General features: G+C 44.1%; 1 long non-coding RNA gene across 3 annotated transcripts in view; it reads right to left on the bottom strand.

Moving 5' to 3' along the window:
- LOC122555459 overlaps positions 1-11,283 on the bottom strand; it is a 61,796-nt gene that overhangs the window by 23,226 nt on the left and 27,287 nt on the right. For 2 of the 3 annotated variants that reach the window (XR_006313278.1, XR_006313280.1), the window contains exon 6: positions 7,113-9,802. This is a non-coding gene — a long non-coding RNA (uncharacterized LOC122555459). Of the gene's footprint in view, positions 1-7,112; positions 9,803-11,283 lie in introns of those variants that run through there. The other variant, XR_006313279.1, reaches the window with a different exon arrangement.

Here is an 11,283-nt window from a genome sequence, read left to right as displayed (position 1 = left end):
GAATGTTGTGCCTCTGTTCAAAAAAGGGAATAGGGATAACCCCAGGAATTACAGGCCAGTTGGTCTTACTTCGGTGGTAGGCAAAGTAATGGAAAGGGTACTGAGGGATAGGATTTATGAGTATCTGGAAAGACACTGCTTGATTAGGGACAGTCAGCACGGATTTGTGAGGGGTAGGTCTTGCCTTACAAGTCTTATTGAATTCTTTGAGGAGGTGACCAAGCATGTGGATGAGGGTAGAGCAATGGATGTAGTGTACATGGATTTTAGTAAGGCATTTGATAAGTTTCCCATGGTAGGCTTATGCGGAAAGTCAGGAGGCATGGGATAGTGGGAAATTTGGCCAGTTGGATAGAGAACTGGCTAACCGGTCGAAGTCAGAGAGTGGTGGTAGATGGTAAATAGTCAGTCTGGAGTCCAGTTACAAATAGAGTTCCGCAGGGATCAGTTCTGGGTCCTCTGCTGTTTGTAATGTTTATTAATGACTTGGAAGAGGGAGTCGAAGGGTGGGTCAGTAAATTTGCAGATGATACGAAGATTGGTGGAGTTGTGGATAGTAAGGAGGGCTATTGTCAGCTGCAAAGGGACTTAGATATGATGCAGAGCTGGGCTGAGGAGTGGCAGATAGAGTTCAACCCTGTCAAGTGTGACATTGTCCATTTTGGAAGGACAAATAAGAATGCGGAATACAGGGTTAACGGTAGGGTTCTTAGTAAGGTGTAGGAGCAGAAGGATCTTGGGGTCTATGATCATAGCTCTTTGAAAGTTGCCACTCAGGTGGATAGAGCTTGTTAGAAGGGCTATGGTGTATTAGTGTTCATTAGCAGAGGGATTGAATTCAAGAGTCGTGAGGTGATGTTGCAGCTGTACAGGACCTTGGTAAGGCCACATTTGGAGTACTGTGTGCAGTTCTGGTCGCCTCACTTTAGGAAAGATGTGGACACTTTGGAGAGGGTGCAGAGGAGATTTACCAGGATGTTGCCTGGAATGGAGAATAGGTCGTACGAGGATAGGTTGAGAGTGCTAGGCCTTTTCTCATTGGAACGGCGAAGGATGAGGGGTGACTTGATAGAGGTTTATAAGATGATCAAAGGAATAGATAGAGTAGACAGAGACTTTTTCCCTGGGTACAACAGAGTGTTACAAGGGGACATAAATTTAAGATGAAGGGTAGAAGATATAGGGGGGATGTCAGGGGTAGGTTCTTTACCCAGAGAGTGGTGGGGGCATGGAATGCACTGCCTGTGGGAGTGGCAGAGTCAGAATCATTGGTGACCTTTAAGCGGCAATTGGATAGGTACATGGATAGATGCTTAAGCTAGGACAAATGTTCGGCACAACATCGTGGGCCGAAGGGCCTGTTCTGTGCTGTATTGTTCTATGTTCTATCTATGACACTGATGTTTAGACAAGGTCTTGGTTCAGGAGGTCAGGATGCAAAATCGGGTTTGGTGGAGATGAGGAACAGGAAGGGAAATAAATCACTACAGGCTATAAGGCTCCTAACAGTAACCACAATATGGGACAGAGCCTACAATAGTGGGTGCTTGTGATGAAGGGACAGCAGTAATCATAGATGACTTTAATATACATTATATATATATATATATAAATAGACACTTTCTAATCACGCTGATCAGAGGTATTATTACAGACCTCTGGAGCAGGTCAGACTTGAATCAATGCCTCCTGACCCAAAGGTAAGAACAATACCACTGTGCCACAAGAACTCTTTCAATCTAAATATCAACTGGACAAATCAGATGAATTAAAATTGTCTGGACGAGGAGTTCATTGAATGCTTTCGAGACACTTTTTTAAAGTAGCATATTTTGGAACTGATCAGAGAGCAAGTTATATTAGACTCGGTATTAAGTACTATGACAGGATTGATTAATGACCTCAGAGTTAAGGCATCTGTAGGTAGCAGCAACCACAAGATAATAGAATTTTACATCCAGTTTGAAAAGGAGGAGATTGGACCTAAGACAAGTGTTTGATAAATAAAGCAAGGCAGTTTTGTAGGCATGAAAGCTGAGCTGAAACGAACTGGGATATGACTACGGCGGGGTAGATCAATAGAGAGACACGGTGGCAAACATCAAAGGGCCAGTTTCAGAAAACTCAGGAACAAGTACATTCCTACTAGAAAGGAAAAATTCTAAAGGGTAGGCCCATTACCTCTCGTTAATTAAAGAGGTTAGGGAAAGCAACAGTGGATCAGGAACCTAAAGCATTTATAGATATTTTTTACTTCAAATTACAAATTATGTTTTTTAACTGCAGATGCAAATTCAATGATTCTGGCAAAATCCTTCATGAAGCCCATAGAATATTGTACCTGCTAACAATTTTAAAAAGAAGGGAGAGAGAAATCACAAAATTATAGACCAGCGAGTCTGATATCAGGAATGGGGAAGATACTAGAGTCTGTTATCAAGGATTTTATAGCAGAGTACTTAGAATCAGACACAGTCAGCACAGATTTAGAAAAGGGAAATCATGCTTGACAAATCTACTGGAATTCTTTGAGAATGTAACTCATAGAGTTGATGAGGGGGAAGCCAATGGATGTGTTTATTTGGACTTTCAAAGGGTTTTTGATAAAGTCCCACATAAGAGATTAATGAGTGAAATTAAAGTCAGAAGTCACACAACATCAGGTTATAGTCCAACAAGTTTATTTGAAATCATAATTTTTTGGAGCGTTGCTCCTTCATCAGGTGAAGTGGAGGGAAGCGCACAAGCACAGAATTTATATGCAGAGAGATAATGGCACTACATGCAAACCAAGAACAGGAAACTCGAGAAACTTGGCATCACCAGCAGCAGTTATCAAGCCTCCTTTGGTACCACAGTTGGAACTGGTACCACCACAGGAAGTCCATTGTCAACTTGTCTGACCACACCTTCAACCAGATGAATTTGAAGTTCTCAGCCGAGGGCTTAATTTCTGGCCCATCACCGAATGGTCTCGAGGTAGACACAGGGAATTCATCAAGCAAATGAGGCTCTAGGAGTTCTTCCAAAAACACTAAGATGTCAACAGCAAGCCCAATGAGACAATCAATGAACCAGAACAATCAACAGAGAGATCTGCAGTGCAGCAAGCAAAGAATTCTCTTGCCATTATTTCTCTGCATATAAATTCTGTGTCTGTGTGCTTCCTTCCACTTTACCTGACAAAGGAACAGCACTCTGAAAGCTTGTGATTTCAAATAAACTTGTTAGACTATAACCTGGTGTCGTGTAACTTCTGACTTTGCCCACTCCGGTCCAATATCGACACATGAAATTAAAGTGCATGCGATTGGAAGTAGTGCACTGAGATGGACAGAAAACTGGTTGGCACACAGGAAACTAAGAGCAAGAATAAGTGGGGTTTAAAAACAAAACCTGAAAGAACTGTGAATGCTGGAAATTAGAAACAAACTGCTGAGAAACTCACCAGGTCAGGCAGCATCTGTGGTGAGAAAGCAGGATTAACATTTTGGGTCCAATTACCTTTCACCAGACATTGATTCCAGGGATGGCAGGACTGATGCATGAGGAGAAATTTAGTTGGTTAGGATTATATCCATTGGGGTTTAGAAGAATGAAGGTGGATCTAATGGAAACCTATAAAATTCTGTCAGTTTGGATGCAGGGTGTTCCCAGTGACTAGGAGTTCACTGAGAGATGGTTAGCCTGTGAATTTCATTACTGCAGTCAGTGTTTGAGGGCAAACTGTGACATGTTTTCAGGAAAGAGGCCAATTTAGCTCTTGTGGCTAAAGAGATCAAGGGGTGAGGGGCTGGGATTAGGGTATTGAGCTAGATGATCAGCCATGAACATTATGAATGGCAGAACAGATCTGACAGGGTGAATGGCCTACTCCATGCTCTATGAGCAGTGTCAGGGAGACTTCAAATAGCGATTTAACAAGAGATAACCAGGAGCTAATTACAGAACAATGCCATCTCTCACAGGCATGTCTGTTTTACCCTTTGACTTGTCAAAAAAGAAGTAATAAACCAATTAGAACATAGAACAGGACAGCACAGTAGGCCCTTTGGCCCATGATTTTGTGCCAAGCATTTATCTTAATCTAAGATCAACCTAATCTACACATCCCTCAATTTAGTGCTGTCCATGTGCTTGTCCAGCAGACACTAATGTCCCTAATGTCTCTGACTCTACTATCACTGCTGGCAGTGCATTCCACTCACCCACCACTCTCTGTGTAAAGAACCTCCCTCTGATATCTCCCCTATACCTTCCTCCAATCACCTTAAAATTATAACCCCTCGTGAAAGCTATTTCTGCCCTGGGGAAAAATCTCTGGCTATCTACTCTATCTATGCCTCTCATTATCTTGTACACCTCCATTAAATCACCTCTGTTCCTTCTTCTTTCCAGTGTGAAAAGGCCTAGCTCACTCTTCTTAAGATGAACCCTCCAATCCAGGCAACATCCTGGTAAATCTCCTCTGCACCCTCTCTAAAGCATCTACATCCTTCCTATAATGAGGCGAGCAGAACTGGACACAATATTCCAAGTGTGGTCAGACCAGGGTTTTATAGAGCTGCAGCAAAACCTCGCGGCTCTTAAACTCAATCCCCCCGCTAATGAAAGCCAACACACCATATGCCTTCTTAACAACCCCATCAACTTGGGGGGCAACTTTAAGGGATCTATGTACATGGACTCCAAGATCCCATGATTCCTCCACTCTGCCAAGAATCCTGTCTCTAACCCTGTATTCAGCATTCAAATTCCACCTTCCAAAATAAAACACTTCACTTTTGTCCAGGTTGAATTCCATCTGCCTCTTCTCAGCCCAGCTCTGCATCCTGTCAATATCTTGTTGTAGCCTGCAACAGCCCTCGACACTATCGACAACACCACCGACCTTTGTGTCATCGGCAAACTTACTAACCCACCCTTCCACTTCTTCATCCAAGTCACCTATAAAAAGTGCAAAAAGCAGAGGCCCAAGAACAGATCCCCCTGGGACACCACTGGTCACCAACCTCCAGGTGCAACACTTTCCATCCACTGCCACTCGCTGTCTTTATTCGGCCAGCCAATTCCGTATCCAGACAGCCAAATTTCCCTGTCTACCTCCTAACTTTCTGAATGAGCCTACTGTGGGGAACCTTATCAAACGCCTTACTGAAATCCATATACACCACATTCACTGCTCCACCTCCATCAACTTGTCCCGTCACATCCTCAAAGAACTCACCAAGGCTTGTAAGGCATGACCTGCTTTTCATAAAGCCATGCTGACTATCTTTAATCAAACTGTACTTTTTCAAACAGTCAGAAATCCTATCTCGCAGAATCCTTTCCAGTATCTTGTTTACCACAGATGTAAAACTGACTGTCTGTAAATCCCAGGGATTTTCCTATTCCCTTTCTTGAACTGAGGAACAACATTCACCTCCCTCCAATCATCCAGTGCTACTCCTGTGGATAGTAAGGTTGTAAAGATCATCTCCAGAGGCTCAGCAATCTCATTCCTCACTTCCTGTAGTAACCTTGGATATATCTGGTCTGGTCCTGGGGACTTAATTATCTTGATGCTTCCCAGAATTTCCAGCACATCCAGTTTCTTAATATCAATCTGTTGAAGCCATTTAACCTGGTCCACAGTATTCTCACAATCAACAAAGTCCCTCTCTCTAGTGAATACTGAAACAAAAATCTCATTTAGGGCCTCCCCTACCTCTCCATGAACAAGTTCCCTCCACTATCCCTGATCGACCCTCCACTCTCTCTGATCATTGTATTTCTGTCTGTGTGTGTTATTGACCAGATGTCCTCATGTGTGGGTGAATGAGGACTTTGAGAGCAGTCTTTAAAGCATGGCAGATGAAGAATGGGAAAAAAAACTTTCTCAAACTGAAAGCTGGAATTCAGGCACTGTCAAAAAGTATCAGAACAACAGAATTTCCACTGGCTCCCAAAAACCAAGAATCTCAAAATCTACTGCTCATCTGCCAAATTCAATGAACCAATGCCAACAACATCGTGTTATCTCTTTTCAGAGCCATGACTCACTGTGACCGTGCACTCAAATCAAACCCCATTCTTTGCAGAGTTAATACAAATGTGAACACTTGATTAGACAATCAAATTATCCAATTTTACCAAACTGTCTAATTCAGGTTAAGAGAATATGCTCATCAGGTTTCTTCATTATTGTAATCAAACTTTTTTAAATCAATAGCAAGCAAGTAATACGAATTCCTAATTTATAACTTTATAACAAACTCTACCCCTTTTAAAGTTCCAATACGCATACAACCAGACAAACAAAGAGACAAGCCAAGCTACATGTATTATGGATGGGGGAAAGAGGATGTAGAGAAGTACATTCCTGGCAACAGTCTGATTCACAGATATTGATTACCATATTAAAACCTGCAGATAGAATAGGGTTCAACCAATTGACAGATAATCTCTCCTGAAAAACAAGTGTCTGTGTCAGCTCTTGATCTAATGTTGGACTGTACCTTCTTGTTGTCAAATCCCCCCTTTCCAACACCAATTAACTTATTGAATTTCTGTGACACCACTTTTATTTTTTTTTCAACAGGACACTCTTCTCAGACTACTTCACTGGATGCTGACTGCAGAACACGCCATGATGGCGTGTTACAAAAAGTGAGTGGTGTATACTGAGCAGCATGTTACATGGGAAGAGCTGTGTGTGCAGGACAGTATCCAGTTTTTTAAAAATTCACTTGTGGGATATAGGCACAAGTGGGTGCCTATATCTGGCCACTGGGTGGCCAGCACTTATTGCCTGCCCTACCTGCCTCTGAACTGAGTGGAATTCTAGGCCTTTTCAGAGGGTGGTTAAGAGTCAACTACATTAAGTGTGGGTCTAGAGTCACATGTAGACCAGACCAGGTAAACTCGGAGACATCAGTCACTGGACCCAAAACATTAGCTCTGATTTCTCTTCATAGATGCTGCCACACCTGCTGAGCTTTTTCAGTAATATCTGTTTTTGTTTCAGGTAGGGTTGGCAGCTTCCTTCCCTAAAGGACATTTGTGAACCAGATAGGTTTTTCTGACAATCGATAATGATTTCATGATCATCAATAGATTCTTAATTCCAGATTTTCTTTTTTCCATTGAGTTCAAATTCCACCATTTGCTGCGGCAGGTTTCCTGATTAATAGTTTAGCGATAATACCAACAGGCTATTGCCCCCCCATGTTAAAGACGGCGTGCTGTATATTGGTTTTTGATTTTGAGAGGGAGTTGTGACTGACCGTAAGAGCTGTGTTTTTGAGTGAACAAGGTTTTTGTCTGGAAGTCATCCTTCTCACACGTCCTCACTAACACATAACTTTATCTGATCAGTTGCTGACGTCATGTTCGACACATCAATGAGAAAAATCTCCAAGAACTGTGCATTTAAAGAGCATAATCAGAGCTGTGTACCGCACGTTAAGACCCAACCACATTGTTAACTCTTTCACTGCTTTCCTCTGTTTTGTTGATCACACTCCTCGCATCGTTATATTCAGTTAGAATGGTTAAATCGTTTAACCCACACGGATGGGCTTGAAACCAGTGGTTTATTTGTAGTGGTTATTTTGCCAGCATTTGTCTCAGAATGTACATGCATGTGACACGCAAACACACATTACCAGCAACTCCTTGACCCTTCATCCTCCGTCATCAAACCCATGTTCACACTTTACCAAGATGGGAGAGTGGGAGACTGAAATCAGAAATCACTCTGACAACTGAAATTATCCCTGAGACATCTGTCAGTTAGGAATGGTGGTGGACAATTAAACAACTCACTGGAGGAGGATGCCCACAAATATTTCCATTCTCAATAATGGAAGAGCCCAGCATATCAGTGTAAAAGATATGGCTGAAGCTCTTGCAGCAATCTTCAATCAGAACTGCAGAGTGGATGACCCATCTCAGCCTCCCTCTGTGATCCTCAGCATTACAGATACCAGTCTATGGCCAATTCCAGTGGGATGGGGTGTACTGTAAGCATGTAGTACAGACTTGGGAGTGTACAGTGGTGGTGTACAGTTAGGGAGGGATGTGTGGGAGGAGTGGAAAGTAGAATGGGTGGGAAGTAGAATTGCATTGGGGAAGTTGTGTGTGGGGGGAGGGGTGCGTGGAGGAGAGGTATGGATGATGGGCGTATGATGGAGGGATGTGAGGAGGAGAGTACGGAGGCAGGGGTGTATGGGGAAGGGTGTTTTGGGGGAACAAGTGTATGGAGGAGGGATATATGGAGAGGGGTGTTTGGGGGGTGATGGGTGACTGGCGGGAATGTTGTCTGGGGAAGGTGTGCATACAGGGAGGGGTGTTTTGGAGAGACGAGCATTTGGGGGGAGAGGTGCATGAGGATGAACAGTGGAGGATGTTGGTGGGCAGAGTTGTATTTTGGCGTTCCTGCTGGTTGGTCTGCTCTTTGAGATCCTCTCTGCCTGCAGCAATTGGTTTGCAAATGTTTATTACACAAACATTACCCTATTTTACTGATTACTGATTTAATTGTGAGATTATTTTCCTGCATGGTGCAGGGCACAGGAAGAGGGCACCCAGTCCATTGTGCCAATACTCCCATCCTTCTGCCCATTCCTCACAATGCAGCAACAAAAACTGAAATTGCTGGAAAAACACAGCAGATCTGGTCTGGCAGCACCTGTGGAGAGAGAACCAGAGTTAATGTTTTGAGTCCAGTGACTCTGGCTCAGACTCCCACCGCAGTTTTCTCTTAGAAAAATGATTGGAATTCCTTTTGAACACCTCGATCGAATGTTCCTCAGTGACAGTAATTGGCAGCGTATTCTCGATCCCAGGCACTCGCTGCCTGGAAACTTTCTTATCTCATTGGCGGCGTGTTGCTGCTGCAGCATGAGGGAGCTGTTGGACACCAATGTGATCGCCTTAAATCTGTGCACCTCTGCTTCTCGATCCACCCAACACTAAGATCGAGTAGTCTATCTGTCCAGATAAATCATGCTTTTTTCCCTGTTTGCTCTCAATCATTTCTGCAGAGCTGAGAGAGCTCTCACCTTGCATTAGAGCTAGCAGAATCTTCCAGCCTCACTGGGCATCACACTTGAGTGCACTGACCTTTAGGGCAAGGCCATGACCATTCCCTCCAATCGGAAAACATCAAACCTTCCCCCCAAATCCCTGCCCACCAGAGCTGTCAGCCAATCATAGTGCTCCAGCTGTAGCCAGGCAGAAAACCTAGATAGGGATGGGTGGTAGTAGGGGATGCGGTTGCAGTAAGGGGTTGGGGTGAGGTAGGGAATAGGGAGATCAAGCTTGGAGTCTCTTTCGGGTAGGTGGGGTGTGGGGAAAGGGCAGAGATCTGGGACCCCTTCCTCTTTCCGTCTGTCCATCCTGCTGGATCATGGTGTCTCCTCTACAGGCCCAGAGTGTCCTGGAATACAAGTCTCCAGTCAAGGTATCTGTGTGTCCCCAGGACAGGAGTTAGAGGAGGGAGAGAGGGTAAAGAGTCTGAATAAAACTGGAAAGCTCAGTGAGGAGCATGAGTCCCTCCTTCATCATCAACAGTAGCTTTATCCTTAGAACCCAGCCACAGTACCTTCACCCTTGCTCTCTCCACCCTCCATCACTCACCTCAAGACCTGTGACTGGTCCAGAAGAACATTGATCCCAACACAATTCTGCAGCCTTCTAGAAAGTTCTCTCTGATTCTCCTGAGTCTAAATTAAGGCGTGGGTGATGTGAGGAACATGTGGTGGGAACACAGACAGCGTTCAGTTCTTGGAGCTGGTTGGGATTAATTGGTGCTGTGCTACAGAGAGAGAGGAGGTCAATGTCTGGTCAGTCTCTGGTTAGTGACAATGTTTTTACATTTAGTAAATTTTAACACAGTGTACATAAAAAAACCCATCTGGGTTCACTAATATCTTTTAAGGAAGGAAGTCTCCTATCCTTACCTGGTCTGGCTTACACGTGATTCCAGGCTCTCAGTAATGTGGTTCACTCTGGAATGCCCACTGGGCAATTAGGGATGGGCAGTAAACGCTGGCCTAGCCAATGACCATCCTCACTCTGTGAACAAATGAAACCATCCAGCCAACTGAACTAATCAACTTCCTGTATTATTTATCTCTTTCTTGAAAACATTCAATGTTTTGGCCTCAATCGCTTTGTGATAGAGAATCCCACAGGCTCAGCACTCTCTGGGTGAAGCCATTTTTCCACTCTCAGTGCAGATTGATTTGCCCCATACCCTTAGACTGTGACCCCTGGTCCTGTACTCTCTGATCATCAGGAACATCCTTCCTGCAGTTACCCTGTCTAATTCTGTTAGAATTTTATAGGTTTCTATGAGACTCCAACCCCCACCACCCTCTTTCTTCAGAACTACATGAATATAATCCCAATCAACTCAGCCTCTCCTCATATGTCAGTCAGTCCCACCATCCCAGGAATCCATCTGGGAAACCTTTGCTGCATTCCCTCCATTGCTAGAACATGCATCCTCATATAAGGAGACCAAAACTACAGACAATACACCAGGTGTGGTCTCACCAAAGCCCTGTATAATTACAGCAAAACATCCCTGCTCCTGTACTCGAAGCCACTCACTATGAAGATCAACATTCCCTTTTCCCTTTTTCACTGCCTGCTATCCCTACTAACTTACCTTCAGTGACACTGAGGTCTCATTGCAACTTTCCCTCTCTCAATTTATAGCTATTCAAAAATATGCCACATAACCATTTTTAATCTGTTTCAGAGTGACACAGCAAGGTGCTGAAACCACAGGTTCCCTGAAGATTCTGCTCAGTGTTACTCCATGGAAGCTTCGAGAGTTGGTGAAAGGTGGGAGATATAATCCAGGCAAGTGTGTATCCTCTCTCTTTGGGAACTGGGGAAACAAATCCCACCACCTTGGGTCAATGTTAATTCTGACCTGGATATTGTTTTCGAATCTTTGCCAGTGATATTTTCAGGCCGAGAAATTGCAGCAGCAGTGGAGACAGTAACAGGATTGACTTTCCAGCTCAGTGACCTCTCATCAGAAAATATCACAAGCTCCTCTCTGTTTTAATTTCAGATTTAACACCCATATGGTTCAGCTAGCCTACTGAGGGCAGGCTATCTCATCAACACCTTTCAACACTTTCCATCATTTGAAACAGTGAGGGTGAGGGAGGGCTGAGGGAGAGGGTGAGAAGAAAGGTGAAGGGGGTGAGGGTGAGAGGGGTTGAGGGTGACGGAGAGGGAGGGGGAGGGGTGAAGGAGGGGGAGGGGTGAGGCTGAGAG

Source organism: Chiloscyllium plagiosum, chromosome 12, assembly GCF_004010195.1.
Source record: "Chiloscyllium plagiosum isolate BGI_BamShark_2017 chromosome 12, ASM401019v2, whole genome shotgun sequence".
In the NCBI taxonomy this organism is placed as follows: Eukaryota; Metazoa; Chordata; class Chondrichthyes; order Orectolobiformes; family Hemiscylliidae; genus Chiloscyllium; species Chiloscyllium plagiosum.
Note: the sequence above shows the minus strand (reverse complement) of the source record. Positions and strands in the feature narration are given on the sequence as shown.